General features: G+C 37.1%; 1 protein-coding gene and 1 pseudogene across 5 annotated transcripts in view; one reads left to right on the forward strand and one right to left on the reverse strand.

Moving 5' to 3' along the window:
• The window catches only part of DIAPH3 (diaphanous related formin 3), a gene marked incomplete at both ends in the record, with an annotated part of 563043 nt that overhangs the window by 56170 nt on the left and 480201 nt on the right, over window positions 1–26672 (reverse strand). The gene's annotated exons all lie outside the window — the stretch shown is intronic.
• Window positions 4673–15549, forward strand: LOC309974924 (large ribosomal subunit protein eL31-like; annotated as a pseudogene). Its single transcript has 2 exons — window positions 4673–4721; window positions 15105–15549. The product of its transcript is annotated as a large ribosomal subunit protein eL31-like (transcript).

Raw genomic sequence — 26672 nt, forward strand, 5'->3', positions numbered from 1 at the left:
TAATTTTGTGCTCTTTCATATTTTTATTGAATAACTTTTCTGAGTGAGCCTGTAATTTTATAGAAGCATTAGTTTAACATGATTCACTTTTATTAAGTTGGTCTTTCTGAAAAATAACAGATGGATGACAGAAAATTTGTGCTTTAAAAAATTACAGTATATCTGCAAACATCTTATTACAGACTTCAAGGAAAAAAATCCTTCATTATTGTTATTTCAAATGTATTCTCTACATTTAAAGTTAGTTTAAAAAATGACACAACACATGATAATCAAAACTGCAATTTGAAAAAGGCATGCAATTTAAAACATGGAAGGAGATTGGGGATGTAATAATAAAATGGAGATTCAACTATCAAAAAAGTATACAATCCAATTTCTACTGAATTTGAACTCAATCCTTATCCAATTATTGCTAAACAAACAGGGTGAAGGAATAATAAAGAACTTGTTCAACTAACAACATGGTTAAAAACATGGGGTGTGAATGCTGGCTCTGTCTCTTCCAAGTTGTGCGAGCATGGGGCAGTCTAAGTTTTAGTTTCTTTATCTGTAAAACGAAGATAAGGCTGGCTCTCATCTCATGACAGTGATTACTAAGTAACATAATGCACGTAAATACCTTAGCACAGTGCCTGATCTATAAACTAAGGACTTAACAAATATTAGCTATTATTACCATTATATTTAATTTCTTAAATTTGTTTACTACATCTTGTTTTTTTTCCTAAGAAGTTTTTTTTTCACCAGAGCTATTCAAATGAACAAGTAACAAAAATAATTAAAACAAAGAGAATATTCACACTGAGCTCTGAATTCTGCCTGAAAGTTTTTAAGCAATACAGTTCATTACAGAGAACAAAGCTATACTTTGAAATCAGTTTGTTCTGTCAAAAAGACAAAGTGCTCAGAGGATGTAACTGAACGACCATAATGCACCCTGGCCAAGAAGTGGGGCTTTAACTTGCTCTTTAAAGTACATGCAGATGAGCACTGTTCTTTCCATTTTAATATAGACTTCCCCCCCATCTGAAGTAGATAATTGTTGTACACTTTTAAGTCACTTTGTCAGTGTTCTTGAACTGTGAAAGTAATTCCGTGTTGAACTCATAAAATATACTCTCCAAGGTCCAAGTTTAAGTGAGCACAGTGATTTGTTTCTTAACAATAGAGCCCAACTAAATTTAAAAACTCCTTTGTACTGGACAGTCCTTGAAGCTTTGAGCACCTTTCTTATCCACAGCTCTTCTGAGCAAAGCAGCCAAGGGCAGTGGTTTCCCTTTAGATACTTTGTGCCTGTAACCAACTATCACCACTCCCTCACCTCTCATGATCAAAGTCTCTACCCTTGCCTCCATTCCCACCACACGTTCCCACTGCCTCAACGATTCCCTTTCCTGCTATCACGGCCACCGCCATTACCCTTATACCCCTCCTCATGATCGATATGAATAAATTAAGCCCTTTACTTACATTATTCCATTTAATCCTCACAACAACTTGAGATGTGTTGTTTTATAGATGAGGAAATCAAGGCACAGAGAACTTAAGAATAGTTTTTGGCCTATGTTCATGTATTTGGTGAATGAGAAAGCCAGAATTTAGATCAAAGTTTTAATAACTACAAAGCACATGTTCTTACCATGGCCTAGTGTATCACTGGCACAGTGCTAATGCTAAAAAATTATTTGTTGCATCAATGGATAAATAAAAGTTGCCATGCTTTGGGTCATGAAGCAGTGGTAATGGTTCACTGGACAACTGGCAGGAGATGCTGACTGACAGGATATTCTAGACTTGATGTTATCTAGCTCACCCTGTAAATTCCTTTTGTAGGACAATGAAACACATAGAGAGGGGCACACATAGTATAGGAACACTAAAAGGACAAGAGAGAAGGCAATGGGTTAGAGTCATAAAGTCAAGAAAATCGGTGTAAACATAAGCCAAAAAGGTAAAAAGCATTATATCTGCTGGTAGTAACAACAGCGGCAGAGACAGAGGACACATCATTTGGATGGCACAGCACCCTTGAGGCAATGGCAATAACCTGAACATCACTCTGTACTCCAAGTGGCTGACTGATGCGGAGGCTGCCAACGTGCTCTTTTAAACTCTTTCTGGTTCCTCTTTTGCCATCCAAGCACCAATCCTTTTCTCAGAATACAACAGTTTCATCCATCTGCTCAAGTCACATGTTTATTCCCCACATACAATCCTGTATCGTGTTCTGTATTTTCTCTCTATCCTCACTGCTTCAGTTCTGGTCGAGCCCACCACCATCTCCTGTCTGGATCACGGCAAGTTCCAGCCAATCTCCATCCATTCTCCACATGGCTGGCCTTCCAGCCCCACCTTCTGCACTTGGCTAGGACTTACTCATCTCTCATTTAAAACACTTTCTTTGGGGAAGCTCACCCTCAGAGTGGGGTTGGTCCTCCTGTTAGTGAGTCTTTTGACACTCGCTATTTTTCTAACACTTGTCACACTGACTTAGAATTACTTGTTCAGTTTAACAAGTCTCTGTTTCTAGATCACAGGCTCCTTGAAGACAATACTGTGTTTGTTTTGTTCAATCCTATACTCCAAGTACAGTGCCTGACCCAGAAGGAGTATACAATAAATATTTGCTTAATAAATACTGATGACTATTTCTTCACATAACACATCATCTGCAGTATCCTGAAGGTCTCTGTTTCTAGAAACCTAAAAAAAAAAAAACACTCAAGGTATGATCTGAAAGTGTTTACAAACAGAACTAGAAACTAGCCCACCTCCATGGAGGACTGACATCATACATGTACTGTGCAGAGTGATCTGGGATGGGGAAGGGGTGGGAGGTAGACTTCCTTCAGTATCTAAAGGGGAACCACTGACAATCTTTAAGTGGTAGAATGACCTGATCAGATCTGTGCTTTAGGTGGAAAAATTTGGTGGCAGTGGATGGACTAAGGAGTGTTAAGACTTGAAGAAGGAAGAGCAGGGGTGCAATTAGAACGCTACACGTGAGAGGCTTTTTTAATGGCAGAGACAGCCTCCCATATGGCCATGTGTTTTAGTTCTGACAGAGAAGTCAAAGGATTGTCGGGAAAGATCTTTCCTTCCTGAAAGCAGAGACTCAAAAGAAGAGATCCCTTTCCCAGACCCTGACATCTCTGGACACGGCTGTGTGTGGCTGTGATGCCAGTTACCTTGCAAGCATAAATTGACGAGCCCAAGAAAAAACAGCCATGGAGAGCAAAGAGGAAGGTTAAAAAGAGTCCAAATCCTTGATGACACTGTTGAAGGCTTTATAAAGATCAAACTAAAAATAAGTTTTACTTAAAAAAAAAAAAGTCGAGATCTTAAACCTCTGTCCCTCTTCCTCCAATAAGATGTCATATTCTCAACTGTGAAGGTAAAGTTTACCTTCACAGGGCTTTTTCCACTCATCCCATCCAAATAAGTTAGCATGCTCCAACTTTAAGAGACACATTACTTATTAAAGTGACTTAAATAAGAGGTGTATTTATTATCTCAGTTATCAAGAAATCTCAGCTTTCTTGGCTTCATGAGATGGCTGACTGGGGCTCTCAGGGAGCTGGCTGGGGTATGGAGAGCATGAAATCCCATTTTCTAACATGTAACATACAGCTCTATTTTATATGAAAAGTGAACATAAATAAGTATTCTACCCATCAAAAAAACTCTCCAATTAAATTCTCCCTCCCCCAAATACAATAAGAAAACAGGGAGACAAATGAGGAGGGGCAGTACTGAAATAATTTCCTTTCTTTTAATGAAAACTTCTTATAAACTGAGATGCTTATGTACCAGCAAGTAGGATAGACCCTATTTCCCCCTTTATCTATCTATATGAGGCATATGGTTGTTTTCCTTCCTTTCATCCATCCAATATTTGCTACTGTTCATCATATAACCATCTATTACTTAGCTGTTAGTAAGAGCACATCATTTTCTCTGTCCTCAAAGAATTATTCAGAATTCACCTTAAGAAGACATCACAAATTACCTGCTTAGCAAAGTTCCCAGCACATGGTAGGCAATCAAATATTTGTTTAATGCATCTGTTCTCTAGTATAATATTTGTGAGGGTTCTGAAAATTTGTGAAGGTAAAATCTTCAGGATACAGCATCTGATTAGAGGAGGGGGTGAGGAAATAAATCACTAGAAGGTACAATTTTGAGCTTTGGAAGGTCTTTATTAGACACAAAACCCAGTCCTTCATATAAACCTCAATTTCTTCATAACATTCCTGCCAAACAACAATTCTGCCTGCGCTTGAATCTTACAACTGGTAAAGAGGTCGTTCCGTGCTAAGGGAGGTCAGCCTGGCATTATACAGTCCTTACTGTTAACATGATCTCCTTTAGAGTGAGACAAAATCTGTTCCCCAGTTAACAGAGAGGAAATTCCCATAGTCTGTCCCAATGATGGCCCTTTAAAGAAAAGTAGTGGAGGTTTGATGGAATTAAGAGTGACCTAGTGACACAAGACGAGGTAAAACTTTGAACAAGTCCTATAAACAATCTGAGACTGATGTTCTCTTTATCTAAGACGAGAATGACAATCTTCACCTGCCACATTCATTGTAAAAAATAAATGAGATAACATAAGTGACCACACACAGTACTTGCTGGCACGTAAGCATTTTTTAAGGTGTGCACGAAGATGACACCACTGAGCACTTCTAAAGATCACCCTTTGCAAAAGGATGAGAGTAAGTGTTCAAAAACTACACTGTAAAGTGGACCAGCCATATTAATATCAATTAGATTAAAAATCTTAATGCACAGATATGTCATTTAACAAATAACTTCAGTTATATATGGGTTATAATGTCTAGAGCCGTATTAGTCTCTTGATGAAAATTTTTATATTGAAATGCATAAATATTCATGATTCCACTTTTCTTACATTCACAGGAATAATGCTGGACTTGGACATCCAAGAAATGTTAATTCAAAAGCGATGATAATGAAGATGATGTCGACAACAAAAATACAGGTACCTCTCATGGAGAAGTGCTCTGTGCCAGGCAACATACCAAACTCTTCACATCTAAATAGCTTTACGTGCTCACAGAAACCTTCTGAAGTAGATATTATTATTAACATTTCCATTTTATAAATATGATACTGAACCTAAGATAGCTTAATTTACTCAAGTAAGGTCACACTATAAGTGGCTAAGGCTGAATTTGAAACCTGGTCTTTGATGTTATATTCCCTCTATTGGTTCCTTAACACATAAAATAAGTGGGTCTGAGAGAATTATTATAAAATATATTCACTCACTGCACTGAATTCTGTTTTAAATGAGATTATCTACCAATAGGGGAATATGTGACTATTTCACATTATTACATCATCTCTCCTTTATGATGACTGTGACTAGTGACTGGTATGCCTATTAAAAAAATAAAAGGTAATACTAATAAAAACATTCTAATTTAATTTTTTTTAAAAATTTTGTACACTGGAGTAACTCTCACAAAATGCACCCAGAACGGTATATATCAAGCACGAATGTAATATTTTCAAAACCACTGACAAGATATATTCAAAAGCTCTGCAACATAACAGTCCAGGAGTGTTGACATGTTAAATAGTAATCAAAATATAGGATCAACAAGGGTTGGTATAATTTTAGAAAAACACTGCTTAGAACTACTCTGAGTTTGCTGTGAAACAATTAAAACACTTAACCATCATTTAAATGTTAAAAGTTTATAATATATGGGGTACAATTTTTAAATTTTCAATTTTTAATCTATATGCATTTATTTAAGCTGCAAGCACTTTCTTAGGGGCCTACTTTACAGTTTGCACAGAGGGTAGCCATCTGCCAGCCAGCCACCTTCAGTGCCATCCAGTGATCCATGGCGGAAGGAACTTGTGGTCTCTGTTGCTTCATCTAATTCCAAGTCCTGCATTAATTTGTCACCCAACAGCTCACTCCTCCTGGTCCAACCAAGGCCAAGTCTGACTACTCACTTAGACCCTTTGGGACAAATCTTACTTTTTGGCCATGTACTTAATAATGAATATTATATAACGAAAATACTATCTTTATAGAACTAAATCCCCCACAAAACCCATAATGGTTACATTATGTTTCCAGTTACCTATGCAAGAGAAACATTGGTAACTTTTCCCTATAACCATAAACCCACCTCAATATTACCACCACTGAGTTGATAGTAATGAAGAGAATTATAGTATAGGAGGATAAATCTTCCAAAGTGCTAGCCTCTGAGTTCCAAGGGTAAAAACAAAACAAAACAAAACAAAAAAACAATTATTAAAATAGACAGTCCTATATGTCACTAATCATATTGAACTTTTAATCTCTAATCCATCTCTACAGAGAACACTAAACCACAACAGGGAAATTTAACAGCAGAAAGAAAAATCATTAATTACTGAACTGGCATATACCAGGCACTAGCCAGGTCCCTTATATATTCATTTTCAGACTCATAACAATCTTTTATGGTTGGAATTGTTATTTCAGTGTTATGGTGAGCAAACAGGCTTAAAGGTCAAGGTTATGTTGTTGGCTCCCTTCCTGACACGATGTTGCCTGTGGTGAGGAAAAACTCACACTAAACTTTCCTCCCTTTAAAAAGAATATTATTGAACATAAACCACTCTAACAAGGTCCTAAAACTTTAGAGAAGGTACTGTGATAAGTCCTTGTAATTACAAAGCTAAATTCCTCTTGTTCTATATTCTATGTTTGAATAGCTCAAAAAGAAAATCAAAGCTGTCTAGCACTTGACAATCCATCCAAATTTTCAGAAACATAGATAGTGTTTTATTCAGGGAAAAGCATTATAAATTATAGACACCAGAGTATTCCTGGCCTAAATAAAACAGACTACCTAATCCTATTCACAGTTACTGAATGTGAAGTGCTAAAATAATTAGCTTAATGCCATGAGACTGTTAAGATGATACCAGGAGGAAAGGAGATCACCATAACCAAGTTTCCAAAGTCAGATGGTACGTCTTCTAATAATATCTCTTAAAGACAAACTCTGCATGTACTATACAGTATGTGTAATTGAGACATCTTTGATAGTGAAATGTTGAGAAAGGCAGAAAAAAGTAATATCTGTTTTAAAAAAGTAATGATTATTTGTTAAATCCTTTCAGTAGACTGTAATCCAATACAGTAACCCTTGGAGCTGTTATTTTTTTGGGGGGGGTGGGTGGAGGGGGAAGGGTAAGCTGGGACGAAGTGAGAGAGAGGCATGGACATATGTACACTATGAAATGTAAAATAGCTAATGGGAAGCAGCCACATAGAACAGGGAGACCAGCTCGGTGCACTGTGAACACCTAGAGGGGTGGGATAGGGAGGGTGGGAGGGAGACGCAAGAGGGAGGAGATATGGGGATATATGTATATGTATAGCTGATTCACTTTGTTACACAGCAGAAAATACCACAACATTCTTAAGCAATTATAATCCAATAAAGTTGTGAAAAAAAAAAGATAATTTTGTTTAGTTCTAACAGAAGTGAGAGAAAGTGTGGCCAGCTTTTCTTGAGATGCTTTCAGCATACAAAGCATTTTGATTTCTCCCAGATTAAAGTCTACATATTTGGTCTTGTAGTGTCTAATATGATTGCTTTTCTAAAATTTTAAAATTTAATTTATTTTTTTAAATAGAAGGTTCTTATTAGTCATCAATTTTATACACATCAGTGTATACATGTCAATCCCAATCGCCCAATTCATCACACCACCACCCCCAATCCTCTGCGGCTTTCCCCCCTTGGTGTCCATAAGTTTGTTCTCTACATCTGTGTCTCAGTTTCTGCCCTGCAAACCGGTTCATCTGTACCATTTTTCTAGGTTCCACATATATGTGTTAATATACAATACTTGTTTTTCTCTTTCTGACTTACTTTACTCTGTATGACAGTCCCTAGATCTATCCACATCTCAACAAATGACCCAATTTCCTTCATTTTTATGGCTGAGTAATATTCCACTGTATATATGTACCACATCTTCTTTATCCATTCTTCTGTCGATGGGCATATAGGTTGCTTCCATGACCTGGCTATTGTAAATAGTGCTGCAATGAACATTGGGGTGCATGTGTCTTTTTGAATTATGGTTTTCTTTGGGTACATGCCCAGGGCTGGGATTGCTGGATCATATGCTAATTCTATTTTTACTTTTTTAAGGAACCTCCATAATGTTCTCCATAGTGGCTGTATCAATTTACATTCCCACCAACAGTTCAAGAGGGTTCCCTTTTCTCCAAACCCTCTCCAGCATTTGTTGTTTGTAGATTTTCTGATGCTGCCCATTCTAACTGGTGTGAGGTGATGATACCTCATTGTAGTTTTGGTTTGCATTCCTCTAATAATTAGTGATGCTGAGCAGCTTTTCATGTGCTTCTTGGCCATCTGTATGTCTTCTTTGGAGAAATGTCTATTTAGGTTTTCTGCCCATTTTTGGATTGGGTTGCTTGTTTTTTTAATATTGAGCTGCATGAGCTGTTTGTATATTTTGGAGATTAATCCTTTGTCCGTTGATTCGTTTGCAAATATTTTCTCCCAGTCTGAGGGTTGTCTTTTCGTCTTGTTTATGGTTTCCTTTGTTGTGCAAAAAAGTTGAAGTTTCATTAGGTCCCACTTGTTTATTTTTGTTTTCATTTCCATTACTCTAGGAGGCGGATCAGAAAAGGTCTTGCTGTGATTTAGGTCAAAGAGTGTTCCTCCTATGTTTTCCTCTAAGAGTTTTACAGTGTCCGGTCTTACATTTAGGTCTTGAATGCTTTTTTTTTTTTTTTTTTTTGCGGTACGCGGGCCTCTTACTGCTGTGGCCTCTCCCGTTGCGGAGCACAGGCTCCGGACGCACAGGCTCAGCGGCCATGGCTCACGGGCCCAGCCGCTCCGCGGCATGTGGGATCCTCCCGGACCGGGGCACGAACCTGTGTCCCCAGCATCGGCAGGCAGACCCTCAACCACTGTGCCACCAGGGAAGCCCTTGAATGCATTTTGAGTTTATTTTTGTGTATGGTGTTAGGGAGTGTTCTAATTTCATTCTTTTACATGTAGCTGTCCAGTTTTCCCAGTACCACTTGCTGAAGAGACCGTCTTTTCTCCATTGTATATCCTTCCCTCCTTTGTCATAGATTAGTTGACCATAGGTGTGTGGGTTTTTCTCTGGGCTTTCTATCTTGTTCCATTGATCTATGTTTCTGTTTTTGTGCCAGTACTGTATTGTCTTGATTACTGTAGCTTTGTAGTATAGTCTGAAGTCAGGGAGTCTGATTCCTCCAGCTCCGTTTTTTTCCCTCAAGACTGCTTTGGCTATTCGGGGTCTTTTGTGTCTCCATATAAATTTTAAGATTTTTTGCTCTAGTTCCGTATAAAATGTCATTGTTAATTTGATAGGGATTGCATTGAATCTGTAGATTGCTTTGGGTAGTAGAGTCATTTTCACAATATTGATTCTTCCAATACAAGAACATGGTATATCCCTCCATCTGTTTGTATCATCTTTAATTTCTTTCATCAGTGTCTTATAGTTTTCTGCATACAGGTCTTTTGTCTCCTTAGGTAGGTTTATTCCTAGGTATTTTATTCTTTTTGTTGCAGTGGTAATGGGAGTGTTTCCTTAATTTCTCTTACAGATTTTTCATCATTAGTGTATAGGAATGAAAGAGATTTCTGTGCATTAATTTTCTATCCTGCAACTTTACCAAATTCATTGATTAGCTCTAGTAGTTTTTGGGTGGCATCTTTAGGATTCTCTATGTATAGTATCATGTTATCTTCAAACAGTGACAGTTTTACTTCTTCTTTTCCAATTTGTATTCCTTTTATTTCTTTTTCTTCTCTGATTCCCAAAATCAGAGAAGACTTCCAAAACTATGTCGAATAAGAGTAGTGAGAGTGGACATCCTTGTCTTGCTCTTGATCTTAGAGGAAATGCTTTCAGTTTTTTACCATTGAGAATGATGTTTGCTGTGGGTTTGTCATATATGGCCTTTATTATGTTGAGGTAGGTTTCCTCTATGCACACTTTCTGTAGAGTTTTTATCATAAATTGGTGTTGAATTTTGTCAAAAGCTTTTACTGCATCTATTGAGATGATCGTACGGTTTTTATTCTTCAATTTGTTAATATGGTGTATCACATTGATTGATTTGTGTATATTGAAGAATCCTTGCATCCCTGGGATAAATCCCACTTGATCATGGTGTATGATCCTTTTAATGTGCTGTTGGATTCTGTTTGCTAGTATTTTGTTGAGGATTTTTGCATCTATATTCAACAGTGACATTGGTCTATAATTTCCTTTTTTTGTAGTATCTTTGTCTGGTTTTGGTATCATGGTGACGGTGGCCTCATAGAATGAGTTTGGTAGTGTTCCTTCCTCTGCAATTTTTTGGAAGAGTTTGAGAAGGATGGGTGTTAGCCCTTCTCTAAATGTTTGATAGAATTCACCTTGAAGCCATTTGGTCCTGGACTTTTGTTTGTTGGAAGCTTTTTAATCAGAGTTTCAGTTTCATTACGTGTGATTGGTCTGTTCATATATTTTATTTTATTTTTATTTATTTATTTTTTGCGGTACGCGGGCCTCTCCTGTTGTGGAGCACAGGCTCCCGACGTGCAGGCTCAGTGGCCATAGCTCACGGGCCTAGCTGCTCTGCAGCGTGTGGGATCTTCCCGGACCGGGGCATGAACCCGTGTCCCCTGCATCGGCAGGCGGACTCTCAACCACTGCACCACCAGGGAAGCCCCTGGTCATATTTTCTATCTTTCCCGGTTCAGTCTTGGAAGGTTATACCTTTCTAAGAATTTGTCCATTTCTTCCAGGTTGTCCATTTTAGTGGCATAGTTTTGTCTGTAGTAGTCTCTTAGGATGCTTTGTATTTCTGTGGTGTTGCTGTATGTTCTCTTTTTTCATTTCTAATTTTACTGATTTGAGTCCTCTCCCTCTTTTTCTTGATGAGTCTACCTAATGGTTTATCAAGTTTGTTTATCTTCTCAAAGAACCAGCTTTTAGTTTTATTGATCTTTGCTATTGTTTCTTTGTTTCTATTTCATTTATTTCTGCTCTGATCTTTATGTTTTCTTTCCGTCTGCTAACTTTGGGTTTTGTTTGTTCACTTTCTCTAGTCCCTTCAGGTGTAAGGTTAGATTGTTTATTTGAGAGTTTTCTTGTTTTTTGAGGTAGGCTTGTATAGCTATAAACTTCCTTCTAAGAACTGCTTTTGCTGCATCCCATAGGTTTTGGATCATCGTGTTTTCATTGTCATTTGTCTCTAGGTATTTTCTGATTTCCTCTTTGATTTCTTCAGTAATCTCTTGGTTATTTATTAACATATTGTTTAGCCTCCATGTCTTTGTGTTTTATATGTTTTTTTCCTTGTATTTCATTTCTAATCTCATAGCGTTGTGGTCAGAAAAGATGCTTGATATGATTTCAGTTTTATTAAGTTTACTGAGGTTTGACTTGTGACCCAAGATGTGATCTATCCTGGAGAATGTTCCGTGCCCAATTGAGAAGAAAGTGTAACCTGCTGGTTTGGATGGAATGCCCTGTAAATATCAGTTAAATCTATCTGGTCCATTGTGTCATTTAAAGCTTCTGTTTCCTTATTTATTTTCATTTTGAATGATCTGTCCATTCAAGTAAGTGAGGTGTTAAAGTCCCCCACTGTTATTGTGTTACTGTCGATTTTCTCTTTTAGAGCTGTTAGCAGTTGCCTTATGTACTGAGGTGCTCCTATGTTGGGTGCATATATATGTATAATTGTTATATCTTCTTCTTGGATTGATCCCTTGATCATTATGTAGTGTTCTTCCTTGTCTCTTGTAACATTCTTTATTTTAAAGTGTATTTTTTTTTTTTTTTTTGCTTTACGCGGGCCTCTCATTGTGGTGGCCTCTCCCGTTGCAGAGCACAGGCTCCGGACACGCAGGCTCAGCGGCCATGGCTCATGGGCCCAGATGCTCTGCGGCATGTGGGATCTTTCCGGACCGGGGCACGAACCCGTGTCTCCTGCATCGGCAGGCAGACTCTCAACCACTGCACCACCAGGGAAGCCCCTAAAGTCTATTTTATCTGATATGAGTATTGCTACTCCATGTTTCTTTTGATTTCCATTTGCATGAAATATCTTTTTCCAATCCCTCACTTTCAGTCTGTATGTGTCCCTAGGTCTGAAGTGGGTCTCTTGTAGACAGCATATAGATGGGTCCTGTTTTTGTTTCCATTCAGAAAGCCTGTGTGCTTTGGTTGGAGCATTTAATCCATTCATGTTGAAGGGAATTATCAATATGTATGTTCCTGTGACGAATTTTCTTAATTGTTTTGGGTTTGTTTGTGTAGATTCTTTTCTTCTCTTGTGTTTCCCACTTAGAGAAGTTCCTTTAGCATTTGTTGTAGAGCTGGTTTGGTGGTGCTGAATTCTCTTAGCTTTTGCTTGTCTGTAAAACTTTTGATTTCTCCATCAAATCTTTATGAGATTCTTGCTGGGTAGAGTAATCTTGGTTGTAGGTCTTCCCTTTCATCACTTTAAGTATATCATGCCACTCCCTTCTGGCTTGTAGAGCTTCTGCTGAGAAATTAGCTGTTAACCTTATGGGAGTTCTCTTGTATACTATTTGTCGTTCTTCTGTTGCTGCTTTCAATAATTTTTCTTTGTCTTTAATTTTTGCCAGTTTGATTACTATGTGTCTCGGCATGTTTCTCCTTGGGTTTATCCTGCCTGGGACTCGCTGTGCTTCCTGGACTTTGGTGGCTATTTCCTTTCCCATGTTAGAGAAGTTTTCAACTATAATCTCTTCAAATATTTTCTCTGGTCCTTTCTCTCTCTCTTGTCCTTTTGGGACCCCTACAATGCAAATGTTGTTGCGTTTAATGTTGTCCCAGAGGTCTCTTAGGCTGTCTTCATTTCTTTTCATTCTTTTTTCTTTATTCTGTTCCACAGCAGTGAATTCCACCATTCTGTCTTCCAGGTCACTTATCCGTTCTTCTGCCTCAGTTATTCTGCTATTGATTCCTTCTAGTGTAGTTTTCATTTTAGTTATTGTATTGTTCATCTCTCTTTGTTTGTTCTTTATTCTTCTAGGTCTTTGTTAAACATTTCTTGCATCTTCTCAATCTTTGCCTCCATTCTTTTTCTGAGTTCCTGGATCATCTTCACTATCATTATTCTGAATTCTTTTTCTGGAAGGTTGCCTATCTCCACTTCATTTAGTTGTTTTTCTGGGGTTTTTTCTTGTTCCATCATCTGGTACATAGCCCTCTGCCTTTTCATCCTGTCTTTGTTTCTGTGAATGTGGTTTTTGTTCCACAGGTTGCAGGATTGTAGTTCTTCTTGCTTCTGCTGTCTGCCCTCTGGTGGATGTGGCTATCTAAGAGGCTTGTGCAAGTTTCCTGATGGCAGGGACTGGTGGTGGGTAGAGCTGGCTCTGAGCTGGTTTTTAATTTTCAATAAGATTAGAGAGGAAACGAAACCCTTATCTCAAAGAGATATCCGTATCTCATGTTCATTACAGCATTATTCACGATAGCCAAGGTATGGAAACAACCTAAGTGCTCATCAATGAATGAATGGATCAAGAAAATGTGGTGTGTATATATACATATACAATATGTAATGGAATATTTTTCAGCCTTAAAAATAAGGAAATCCTGCCATTTCATCCTGGCAACATGGATGAATCTGGAGTGCATTACACTAAGTGAAAGAAGCTAGGCAGAAATTACCACATGGAATTACTTCTCTGTGGAATCTAAAAAAGAAAAAAAAAAAGAAACTCATGAAAACAGAGTAAAAAAGTGGTTCCAGGAGTAGGAGGTGGGGGTGGGGGTGGGGGAAACAGGGAAAGATTGGTAAAAGGGCACAAACTTTCATTAATAAAATGAATAAGGTCAGGGGATCTAATGTATAACATGGTGACTACAGTTGGTAACACTGCATTGTATAATCGTAATTTGCTAAGAAAGCAAACCTTAAATGTTTTTGCCAAAAAAGAAAGAAAGATGAATATGTGAAAGATGTGAGGTGATGGATGCATGAATTAACTCAATGGGGGCGCTGTCGCAATGTATACGTATGTCAAATCATTACGTTGTACACTTTAGACATCTTACAGTTTTATATGTCAACTGTAACTCATAAAAGCTGAAAAAAGACTGGAGAATAGTTTTCCATATAATTTATTACAGCTTCTGTGAGAAGTAACAGATACCTCACATTCATATACTTTAATGAGAGTGCCACCTCATAAAAAGCTTTTCCCCCCCCGCCAACTCTACTGATAATTTATAGAAAGTATATTCAGAATCCAAATCTGAAACAAGTATACTGTGACAACCACTGATAGTGCATCTCTTAACCTGAGATTTAGCTCATGGTCTGCTTCTGATAAGAATCACATCTTTCTAAAAAGTCCTTAGTTTTCTTTAGTACAAAAAACAGTAGGCTGCTTTTTCTGTAACACCCCATATAATGCCTTCCTTCTAGAATATTTTTCCCCTTGAAATTAAGCCATGAAATAAAATGTCCTGCTTGAAAAACAGTGTATAAGTGAAATGGGACCCAGGTACTTATGTAATTTGGGCTGAAATGTAGAATGAATAAAGAGCAATATTCTTACTTAGGGAAAATATTTATCAAATACAGCATTTAGTATCAGTTCCATGTCACATTTCTAGGTGAAATTTCAGTTTACAAATAAGATACTATGATTTGGTGAAGAATGTATTAACAAACTATGATACATGTAAGTTATTTAAAAAGGTTGGTCCTAGACAAAAAAGTAAAATACGTGAAGTCTGCCTTTGGCCACTGCTGTCCCTGGTGATGTTCCGTTCCAGGGAATACTTTCTCTCAAGCTGCTCATGTCCTATCTGCTACAGGCATTTGTTTCACATGGGTACCCTGTGAGCTAAACTCCTCTTCTTCATGTTGGGGAAAGCTGTTTATAGAGCCATGACTTTTGGCTCTTATTGACTTCTTTCTCCTCCCTGGAATACAGAAATGACATGGCATTCCACTAGCCAAACTGGACCGGGGGCAGCCTCCAGACTAAAAGCTAAAGGTTAAAGATGGTAAGCATCAAGACCGAAGGAGATAATCCCTCACCCTCATCCTTTCCAACCTGGGCCTGGAAGAACGACTCCTGCAAAGAAGGGTGGCAAGAAGAGGGACTGCCATCAATGAAGTGGTGACCAGAGAATATACCATCAACATTCACAAGCACATCCATGGACTGGGGTTCAAGATGCCTGCCCCTCAGACACTCAAAAAAATTAGAAGTTCTCCATGAAGGAGATGGGAACTCCAGATGTGCACATTGACATCAGGCTCAACAAAGCTGTCTGGGCCAAAGGAATCAGAATGTCCCATACTGGATCCATGTGTGGTTGTTTAGAAAACGTAAAGAGGATGAAGACTCACCAAACAAGCTCTATATGTTGGTTATTAATGTTCCTGTCATCACCTTCAAAAATCTACAGTCAGTGTGGATAAGAGCTAACCACTGTCAAATAAAGTTATAAAACTACAAACAAAAAAGACAGGAGTCCAAGTCCCCGATGACATTGTGGAACTTCCATATAAGCATCAGACCGACACCTTTGAATTTCTCTAACTGAAGTATTTAAGTCAATGATATTTGAGTTTTCTCTTATATGCACTTGAACCTAATCTTAACCAATATGCATTTTTGCTGGGGAGGGGGAAACTGGCTGGTTGGAGGACAAAGGGGAGGAGGATTGTTCATTGCATCTTCTTTTGAAATTCTCAATTTGAACCATGTGAATGTTTTACTTAGCAAAAATTAAAATTAATTAAAATATAGATTCTAAAAATATTAATAAAATACTATGTCTGAAATATTACAAACTATTAACATTTAATGAAAACATTTAGGTTTATTCTATGAAAAAAGTTCATAAAAATCTGGAAATAACTTATTTTAATAAATATGGGCAATGTATAATAATATAAATCTCAATAGTTTCTTCTGTAAAACACGGAAGTACATCAGGCCAGGAAACACTGTGTCACCTTTGTAACAAAGGCAGGTTCCATATGTGGTTGGTGCTCAAAAATGCTGCTTGAACGAATAAAATGCCATAAAATATATCACCAACGCAAGGGTTCTCCTCTGTATGTGCCTGTCAGTTATCTATAAAGCTGAATGTATGAGAAAGACTTTAGGCAAACAGAGAGGAAAATGACTAGAATTTTCGAAGCTTAGCAGAATACAGTTCTTGGTAGTTATTTAAGCTAGTAAGTAAATATTTTAAGCCCATTTATTTATCTGCCCCAATAACTCATTTTCATTGACTGACTAGCATATGTAACAATCCCAAATGAAAGTTTAAGAAGTATTTATGTGGGGTGAGGCATACAGTTGCTATTAAAGAAGTATTGTAGGAACTTAGCCCTAATTCCCATGATTTTTATTTTTCTAAGATTTTTACCCTATTAAAGCAATCCAAAATAATGCAACTTACTAAATGTATACTTGGCTGAATTTTCATATTGAAAAATTCCACAAATAACTCTCTAAACATTACATAAGTCAAGATTTTTGAATTATATTTTACATTTATACTATAGCACATCTTTTTTTGTTCTATTTAAGAAAAAAAATCATCCGTTTGCCCACAAGGGATTGTTAACAATTATAACCAACTTATATGAAAATTTGATTAGAAAAGCTCAAGTGGAATTTGCAAGTATGGCCTTTTTACTGAAAGAATCCATGAAACTTGCAAAAGATTGATAGTAATGTGTAACTTACATTGTCAGTTTCATTTTTTTTCATGTCTTGGTAATAAATATTATTTTGATAAATAAAGATGATTTTTATTGCATTTATTGCACTGTGATTTTTATACAACAATGGCTCCTCAAGTAATATAAAAGGAGGAACCATACTTCAGTACTCAAGCTGTTAACTCATGTTTCTTTTAAAGTTATTTGTCAACATTTCCACAACTGTATAAGAACCAGGTGAATCAATGATGTGGGTTTCTCTAATTCCTACCAAATGAAAATCCAGTCCTGTAAATAGCCCTGTAAGTATTTCTGGACTATCACTAATTCTACTCTATTTGCCTCTCACTATTGCCTTAGGAACCTTTTCGCTTTGGGTCTATTTGAAAAAATAATGGTTAATGACAGAGAAAAGAGGATGTACAATAAATCAAAGAAAACTTGGGTGGATTTGCGTATGCCCCACTTGGCATCAATCCAGCCATAACAGTAGGTGAAAAGGGAAGGAATTCCAGTCCCATCAGGTTACTTACTTGTGTCTGGAGGAACCAAAACAGAAACAAGGTAGATTAGTTCTGAGAACAGTTTCTGAGCACCATCAAAGTAACGGCCAGAATGGTGCTGGCAGCTCATGCCCTTTCAGGAGCATCAGAAGCAAGGCAAACACTTCTGAATAAAGATACAACCATATAAAGAAGCTTTTACGTTTGACATAAAACTGTTGTCAGAACATTGTACATAAGACATGTCATTACCCCTGTCAAAGATTCTGTGTTCAAAGCCCTTAGGAATTCAAGGTCAGAAAAAAAAACTTGCCACTGTTCAAGAATTGGTATATGACCTTACAGACGGAAATACTAATGATCTAACTTACAAAAGGTCCTCAGAAACATTTTCCAAAAAGCATCTGACAGCCTTATGACATGGTCTTTGTTGATTTTTCCCTTCTGTAGGGGACAGAGTAATTAATAAGATGTGACGATTACTTGTAAACAAGGTTATGGAGAACTGACAGTCAACGTCCATTTTAACCACCTACTACAGTGCCTTCCTGTATTATACTGGCTGGAAAGCTAAGAACCATCTCAAAGATCCCCTCGCAGTTTGGATATGATTTGGTTTGGCTAGTCTCCAAACTGCTCAAGGCTTAGAAAGGTGGAAGTAAAGTAGAGGCCGTGTTTTTGCTGGTTTTGCTCTCAAATGTGACTTTGGAAGCATCAGCAAGTTCCCAGTATCTGGTCACTAGCTTTGTGGGTGCTGAAAGGGAAGATGGGTATCTGCTATGTTGGGGTAGACAGCAAAGGCCCTGTGCAGTTCTGTAGCTGGCAGTAATGATGGTAGCTTCCAGATCATAGGGACTTTGTGTCAGGAGTGGCAGTGAGGTTCTAGAGCAGCAGCTTCCCAATTGAGCAGGCAGTTCTGTCTCACAGAGGAGGGAGCAATTGCCTTGATGGCCTGTGTCCTGGCTTTGGATATTATTCATAAAACTCAATCTAGAGTGCTTCTTCATTTCTCCCAATGATACTGCAATCCATTTAATATGCCATTATCAGTACTTCTCTGCTTAAACTGAATTCTGGTCTCAAGCTGAAGCTTGACCTAAACACGTGCCAGCACATACATACTCCTTTCAAGAAATAAATTTCCAGTTTGTAGTGGAGAGGAAGAGCAATACAGGGTTCAAAGTCTATACGGAAGGGAACACTTCAAAATAATGTTCAGGGACTAAAGGATGCTACTCAGCTCTCCCTCACTCAGAATCTTTTGTGCTCTTGGTGACGCTGACATGTGTTCAAGGATGAGAGGCCAATGTTTAAAACAGTTCCTTGATGCAAAGTGTCCAGATTGTTAGTAGAAGTACTTCCAGAATAATATCCAAGATTTAAAACCCCAAGGATAAAAGAACAGTAAGTACAATAAGAACTAAGCTTTTCAGAGTCAGTGAGACCCTACTTCCCAGGACTGTGTTCCTGAAGCTGCAGGCCCCTATCAGTTTCCAGGGGCAATGGGGTATTGAGATACGCTATACACACTCCCACCATGCAGACATTCAACTTCCCATAAGATGCTATCTCTCTGGCAATTTTCACTGGAAGCTTAATTTAACTGTACTCTGTGTGTGTGTGTTCTTTCCCCACCAATCCACAGCTCACTTGAAATAGCCCCTTGATAAAGCTTCCTTTTTGGGTTGATTATCGTGTACGGCTTAAAGCTCCTTTGTTAAGTCTCTCCTTGCTAGAAAATAATGGTTTTTCTATCTATCACCATCAATATCTCAACAAAAGTTAAAAGAAGGAAAAAAAAGACTAAGTTTTTTTGATAAAGGGACAGTTCCCTAATTACAGTTTGTGAGGCTTAGCCTGCAGGCTGTGGGTAGGGTTGCCAGATTTAGGACAAAAATTTGAATTTCAGGTTAACAATTGTTTCAGATAAATAACAAACAATATCTTTAGTATCAGTATGTCCCATGTAATATTTGGGATATATTTATATAATATTTTTAAAGTATTTATGGGAAATACTGATATTAAAAAAGTATTCATTGTTCATTGGAATTCAAATTTAACTGACCATCTGTGTTTTATCTGGCAATCCTACTTGTGCAAAACCCCTTGCATGCACTACCACTGCAGAGTGATCTTATTCTGTACCAAGCTTAGGGGTCCGAGATTGTCTAAAGGATTTAAGACACCTCCAGATAAAATGAAAGAGCTCAGTGTGGATGATTCATGGCATTTTAAATAATGGGGAATAAAGACTAAATTAAACTCTCCATTGGCCTTAGACCCTTGGTATTTCCTGGGTTTTGTTTCCTTGAACCTAGATTCAAGTATTCTCTTGCCCAGAGGATGCAGCCCAAGTTTTGGTACTCTAGAACCAGCTCTGCTTCCTTTCTTCCCACTGGCTGTCAGGAAGCTCAGAAATAAATCACAGTACTGACTTTTCAGTTACTTCTCCATGCTTTAAATAGACAAGGTACCTTAAAATCTTTTAAAAAAGAGAGGGACCATAAAATGCTCACTGAATCAAATGAGCTGGCTTTCCTTTATGGTAGTCATGGATAATCAGTGATAGAAACAGCTCTAAAAATTACAGACGACAGTAGTCACCTTCCTAATTTTTCCACCTGTGGGGAATAAAACATAATTATTTCCTTTACTTTAATAGCTATATGTTAGAAATTTGGCTATACAAGTTTTAAAAGAGTGTAGTGTCCTATACTATTGCTGCTGTGATGAACGTACAACCCAGAGCAGAAAAGCTATTCCAGAGTTTCAACTTTTATTTACTAAGGCATGTACTGGATAACACAGAGAAGAGAGCAGTATATCAAGCAATTTTGTGTTTTTATTTCTTAAAAGTATTCTGTTGCTAAAGTATGAGAAGTGAAAATGTGGTTAAACTTTGAAATGTAATATATATCTGGAATATAAAATAATTTGCAGCATAGTTAAGTTTTGCTCAAGTCTGGAGAGATAACATGAAAAATTCTCAGACTAGCAGTTTGCTGACTAGAAAAATCACTGTATTTTCAATCAGCCTAATATGGCAGTTGTTTTTCATAGGCAGAGAAAAGCTAAAGGGAGACTTACAGCCTGTAGATATTCGGCCTAGCTTCGCAAAATTTAGCTGCTAGTTTCTTCTTATCCTTGTTATATGTTTTCCATATGGGACTTATTATTATCAACGAGAAATAATAGAAGCAAACAGAAGCAAGAGGAAAGGTCCAGACTGGCATGCATTAACTGCTTGTCAACTATGGTTTTCCTAATGAATTGCCCTGTTGCTCTGTATCTCACTGATTACAGTACAACAGCTTTCATTAGTCACTGCAAATAAGACTTGGTGCCACCTTATTTACATCCTATTGCAAATAATTAGCATTTCATATTAGAATCATCCAAGGCACTTCTGAACTTACAGCAAGACTATTTGACATCATCCAATACTTTTTTCCACCCTGAACAAGCTTAAAAACAGATTCTGTGCTTTTTAGTTACAATGGTGTCACCAATGAATTCTACCATGGCTTAAATTCCTGCCAATATTGTAGCTGGGGATATCAAAACGCTGCAGTAATTAGACCTTGCAAGCCTGACTTCCCTAGTGGTAGAACTGTCACAGAAGGGGGGAATTGATATTCAAAGTTTATAATAACTCAAACCTCTACAATTATTGCTAGAACACGAATACTACCATTTTCAACGGCAGAAACTGACTTAAGAAAAATGGTTTATTACAAAGATAAAAGACAGGAAAAAAATAGCATCATACGCTTTGCTGACCAATGTCTTTTCTCTGCTAAAATTTTATAATTACTTATTAAAACTCAAACCTTGATTATTATTAACTTGGGGAGAAAGTATTTCTTTTGAAAACATAGCTGCCATATTTAACAGATTACGAGGTCCATTCTATCACATAAACTAGAACTTCACTTTACAAGTGTTGTATTCTAGGATTAAATATATAGATTTACATATATTATTTCATATAACCAAAATGATAGAAAGAATGTTGTACAAAGCCAGTTATTTCCACCCCTATATAAATAATAACTGTGTATGCATGTATATGTATGGACCTACATATGTATACACATATGTAATTCTTTATATGTAACTGATGTTTTCTCCAGCATGCACATACAATAAGACAGGAATCAATGAATCAAATGATTCTGAATTTCTGTGAATATGTTGTTCACAGACAGAACTAGCTAATCTAAACATAACACCTCGGGAGAGGGTAACCATCACCCCCAGGCAGTGGTGGGGTCCATTTGCCTGCTCTCATTTCTCTGACCTCGCCATCGCTGGGCTCTGTACTATGTGTATAGATCCTTATATCTACTTGAGGGCCTCATGAGATAATTGAGCCTCCTGGTCCAGCTAACCAACTAAGGAATCCCCAACCCTTTCTGTATTTCTTCCAATTCACTGAGGCACAGATCTAGTGTGAGAGTCTTCAGATGGCTGATCTTGCGACCCCTCACTCATAAGAGTGTTGATCTTTTGGACTCTTCCTGTCTCAGAGTTAACTATCCTCACTAGACATTTGAGAAAAACAGGCAAGTGGCTGTTAAAATGCAATTTACTAGTAATGATGGTAATAATAATAAAATTAGCCTTAGGTAATACAGAGAAGTAAACAGAAACACATTAAAAATAATAATGTATGACTTTTGGCTAAGAGCTCCCAATGAATGTATAAGAGATTAGAGGCTAGAAATCAATGATGATAATAAAATGTACTCAGTTGATAAAGGCATTTCATACAAATTATCTTTTCTACAAAAAGACTGAAGACCTTCAAAGAAAGAGGGTCTCTTTTTCACATTAAATATTTTATTCTTTACCGTGTCTCTCAATGGAGGCAGTGAATTAATTCTATCTAAAGAAGCCTCTTCAAAAACAAAGCCAACCTCTGTTGATTTCTTATAAGGTCAGTGTGACCTGCAGGAACAAAGGGGTGTTTATTTCCCCCTGGCAACAGCTAGGTGCTCAAATCCTTAGGGGTATAGGTTGTTGTTTAAGAAACTGGGATAATAATTAGGTCTTATATCCTTGAGGTCACATAAAGCATAGTAAACAATTATTTAATATTCAGGGAAGAGGACTATTAGAACTTGTCTGGGCTGACACACAGTCAGCCTCTTTCTCAAATGTTTGCCTGAAATGAACCGGGGAATTTGGAACTCTTTCCCATAGGAGTCCTTATACTCATTCATCCATTTTTCTCAAGTAAAGGATATGGACAAATGCATGGGTTTGAATCCCACCTCGGACACTTACTAGTTATTTAAACTTGAGCCAGTTATTTAACAACTTTCTGTGAAGTCCCTCTTTTATACACACACACACACACACACACACACAAATATAAATATCTATGCCTTATGGGATTTTTGTGATGATGGAATGAGTTACTACATGTAAGGGCAAAACACTACCTAGCTATAGTAAGAGCTACATAAATGTTGGCTGTTATTTCTATTGTTAGGAAGATGTGATGTAGAGAAAATAAACCATCGTGAACTTATGCACTTAAAAAAGGAATATCTTGTCTAGTCTATTATTAAAGTGGCCTGGTTATGGTCTTATGCAGCCAGCCTACCACCATATATAGTTGTCACTTGGTATCCAAGGATACCAGGAACCCTGGGCTCCAGGAACCCTGTGGATACCAAAATCCATGGATGCTCAAGCCCCTTATATATAATGGCGTAGTATTTACATATAACTTACATAATCCTGGAACATCCTCCAACATCCTCTGTATACTTTAACTCATCTCTAGATTAATTAAAATACCTGAACCAATGTAAATGATATGCAAATAGTTGTAAATACAATGTAAATGCTATATAATTAGGTGCTAGCCTGCTGCAAATTCAAGTTTTGTTTTCTGGAACTTTCTGGAATTTTAAAAATACTTTCTTTCTGGAACTGGGTTGAATCCTTGGATATGGAGGGCCAATCGTACATAATTTGACGTGCAGCACTAATGTTCACATTTTGGTCTCTAACAGTCTTCTCCATTAAAGAAAGTGATTCCAAGTTCTACAGCAGGGAAAAAAAATACTCAAAATGAGCCTGGAGCATCTTATTGCCAAAATGTAAGGACACATTAAAAAAAGCCTGGGTCAGTGTTAAAAGGATACAGAAACTTGAAGACGGTTCTTACTGGACAAGTCTGACAATTCGGGCATCAAAAAGAAAACAGAGAAATTAGTCTTTTGGGAGTTGAAATATATTCTCTGAGTTTCTTGTTGCTTTGTGTCATAATATCGGTAAGGCTAGACCTCCACTGGCCTCTTTCTCTCTCTCCCTTTTTTTTTTTTTAATATTTTTTCTAGTTTTTGCTTCTTTGTTTTTCCATTTGAATTTTAGAATTAGCTTATCTATTTCTAAAAAAATTCTATGGATAATTTTATTGTAAATGACTTAATGTTGACTGATATCTTTATGAACTAATACATAAAGAATTCCTAGAAAAAAGTAGGAAAAGACCAAATAACACAACAAAAATGGGAAAAGGATATAAAGAGATGTAAGATATATAAAAATTAAAAGAGAGAAAAGATACTGGTAACATTAGTTGACTCTGAAAAGAAACTGTGTATAAAGGACAGGGGTGGGAGTGAAAGTTTTATAAAGTTTTAATTTTGGACCATAAGAGTGTACTATCTATTAAAAATGAAATTAATTATAAAATAAATACAATCATGGCTTAGTAGAATAAGTTAAGTAATAATAATAATAATAATAAGTTAAGTTAATAAGTTAAGTATAAACAGTAGTCAATTGTGACAATTAAAATGGAAAATTAATATATAGGACATGAAGTAATAGAAAAACAGGTGACTATAATAAGATATATAAATTTTTACTAATTTAATACATAAGGAAGTTTTTTGTTGTTGACTTGTAATGTGTCTTTAATGTAATCACAACTATATTCCAAGGATGGAGGTGTGATCTCAATTTGTATGGATGCACACCGCTTTCTCATTTGAGAACATCATTAGTGTGTTGTACACACCTTGTTGAAATGGGAATCTGCCCTGTGGAAATTTAATGCTCTTAATATAACCAGAAAACATTAATTGTGACAGAAGGGACTGGGTTGAGTCAGATCACGCATACAACCGAATGCCCTGACTTTCAGCGGTCAATACCAAAGATTCTAAATTCTGTCCCTGACTGAGAACAATACAATGCACTCTCTTCTGAACGTTGATGTTAAAGGGAGGCCCAGCCACCAACTGCAGTGACAACACAAGACCACGTGTCTGGGATGGGGTGTTCGGGAGTCATCTTACATCTCTTGTATATATGATTTATAAACTGGATTTGATCCTTGTTCCATAGGGAAGTATTTATACCTAATGAAAAAAAGCCAATACACTTATGTAGGTGAATTTTTCTCCACCTGTATAAAATAGAGAAGCATCTATTTAGGGCACTATAAGTAAGAAACATAGTTCCACAAAGACAGGATATATTGCAAGAAGTAGGAAGAGTTCCAAAGAAGGGCTGCAAGAGGTCAGATAAACCAGTGTTTTGGCAGGAGAGTAGACTCTGCTCACTGAACTGCTCTTAGCTCCAGGGAGCTGAAATCTCTGGAGGACGTCACTAATCATGAGATACTCAGAAGGCACAATAATGCACTTGGTGGAGTAAGTTGGAACAGCTTGTGACCAAAACATTCACATGGTGAAGAAAAAAAGCACCAGGTTTCCTGGCAAGGTGTGGACTTTAGAATTTCCACCCATACAGAATGCTGCTGCAAGAGAAGGTGAACTTTGTAAGGTCCATAATGGCAAAAATAGCTAGAGCCCCAGCATCTACGACAGATGCTACCCGGAGCTGCACAATGAACATCTATCTATTGAGTGAATTCTCAGCATTCGACTACAAAACGTTGATGAAGAAACTGTAGAATTTTGTCCAACAGCAAATCATATTTCAAGCTTAAATGTTTAATGCTAATTAATGTCTCATAAAGTTCAAAAGAAAATCCAATCATGTAATTATATTAAAAGAGAACATTTGGAACACTGAGACAAACAAAGCACAACAACAAAAAACAGTGCCATTTTGAAAAATATTAAGCAATTTAATTAGACAGCCACCATACCTACTTCTGTATAACACTTTTGACCTACAAATTGTACCTTCACACAATACAGGCAGCTCTGTAATTACAATGATCACCACAGTTAAAAAGCTTAGAAAGAGAATGAGCTAGTAAATCAATGCAAAAGACGTAATTGCCATATTCAAAGACCATGCAAGCCTGCTTGTTATCTATAGTTCAATATAATTATTCCAAAAAAAAAAAAAAGGAAAACAGCAAGAAGAACCAAAAAGTCAGGTTGCTTGCCTTTTCTTAGCTGAAATGAAAATGTTTGTACCTAAATTTAGAAAGATTTCTAGCTTATTTTCTGCTTGTTTTACTTGAATTTGAAGACTTTTAACATCTAGATAGTCTTTACTGATCATCTGTCAGAACCCTGGTGTCTACGTCACTGAAAATATTTTAAAAGCCTATTATTATGAGAACATTGATCTGATCAATGTTCTGATCATTTTGCTAAACTACGCTGAAACTTTGTAGGATATTAGAGTAATTTAGAACCACAACAGTGAGTTAACAATCTCCAACTTTGACCCTCATTGTTCTGTAAAATTTGATTTGTCATGTTTTCTTTATCTGTACAGAATGCTATTAAAACATCTTTCCTAAGCAGTCCTTTTCCAGAAAAAAAAATTACCTTTCTCTACTCCTTCAAAATTTAGTTCAAATAACATTTTGTTTATAAAGTTTTTTAGTCTATCCATATGCTTTCTCGTTAGTATAATCTAAGTATTTATAATTTTATTTGTTATAATCTGATATTAAGAAGGTTGGTTGTTAATGATGTAATATATACAATTGTGTTTGTCCTGTTTACATTTCAGTCTATACATTCCTTGAAGGCCTGGAGCTCAATTTCTCTTACATTTTAACAGGAGACTGTGGGGTTTGCATTAACTTTTCTTTATAATTAATTAATTAATTATTGGCTGCATTGGGTCTTTGTTGCCGCGTGCAGGGGCTACTCTTCGTTGCGGTGCGCGGGCTTCTCATTGTGGTGGTTTCTCTTGTTGAGGAGCACAGGCACTAGGTGTGTGAGCTTCAGTAGTTGTGGCACATGGGCTCAGTAGTTGTGGCTCACAGACTCTAGAGCACAGGCTCAGTAGTTATGGCATACGGGCTTAGTTTTTCCACGGCGTGTGGGTTCTCCCCGGACCAGGGCACGAACCTGTGTCCTCTGCATTGGCAGGCGGATCCTTAACCACTGCGCTATCAGGGAAGTCCTAACTTATCAATATAATTAATTTTTTTT

Source organism: Leucopleurus acutus (genome assembly GCF_964270905.1).
Source record: "Leucopleurus acutus genome assembly, chromosome: 18".
NCBI lineage: Eukaryota > Metazoa > Chordata > Mammalia > Artiodactyla > Delphinidae > Leucopleurus > Leucopleurus acutus.